The sequence below is a fragment of the Penaeus chinensis genome, chromosome 32, assembly GCF_019202785.1.
Source record: "Penaeus chinensis breed Huanghai No. 1 chromosome 32, ASM1920278v2, whole genome shotgun sequence".
Lineage (NCBI taxonomy): Eukaryota > Metazoa > Arthropoda > Malacostraca > Decapoda > Penaeidae > Penaeus > Penaeus chinensis.
Window position 1 is genome coordinate 4,114,686 of NC_061850.1, and position 669 is coordinate 4,115,354.

Here is a 669-nt window from a genome sequence, read left to right on the forward strand (position 1 = left end):
TGAAGTAATATTTGGTTGATGACTTAATAAATATATGCAGCATGATTGATGTTTAGCTGTAACTCCTATAATATTTTGAAAAGACCTTTACCCTAAATATAATTTGCCATCAGTTACAATCAACTATCTGATATCATTTTGTATATTATCAATCAAAAATTCTTTAAATCAAAGAGAAACAATACCTGAAATTGCATCTCAAACAATTTTCTAAAGATTATTACTTGGATTATAGTAATGAAAGCAGTTGGATGTTTGAATATTTATAAGCCGAGAAGGCCTATGAATCTCGTGTATTTATTATTACTACTATTTTTCCTTATGAAAATTAACAAATCTTTAAATATCTTAAATGCTTTTACCTTCAAATCACACAAGGTATTCGTTGCTAATGACCTTAGCTGTTGCCTCAGCAGAACGTTATAAATATTCATATTGGTATATATATTTAATAGATATAGATACACATATAAAAGTGTGTACGTACATGTATATGTATATGTATGTATATGCCTCAAGGGTTTTTGTAGTTTTCTTTAACTGGTGTATGCCACTCCATTATCTTTTCCAACGGTTTCCTGTCTGTGTATGTGTGCACGCGTTCCTTGGTCGGTGTCCCATTCAGCACGACCCTCAGTTGGCTCTAAGCTCCGTGCTCATTCACACCTT

The 669-nt window shown here is 31.8% G+C and overlaps 1 protein-coding gene across 1 annotated transcript in view; it reads left to right on the forward strand.

Annotated features, from left to right (window-relative positions):
• LOC125042336 (venom metalloproteinase antarease-like TtrivMP_A) overlaps positions 1-45 on the forward strand; it is a 28,933-nt gene extending 28,888 nt beyond the window's left edge. The window contains exon 6 of the mRNA XM_047637872.1: positions 1-45. This exon is cut by the window's left edge and continues 248 nt beyond it. The gene's annotated coding sequence lies outside the window, so the exon portion shown is untranslated.
• Positions 46-669: the final 624 nt, after the last annotated feature.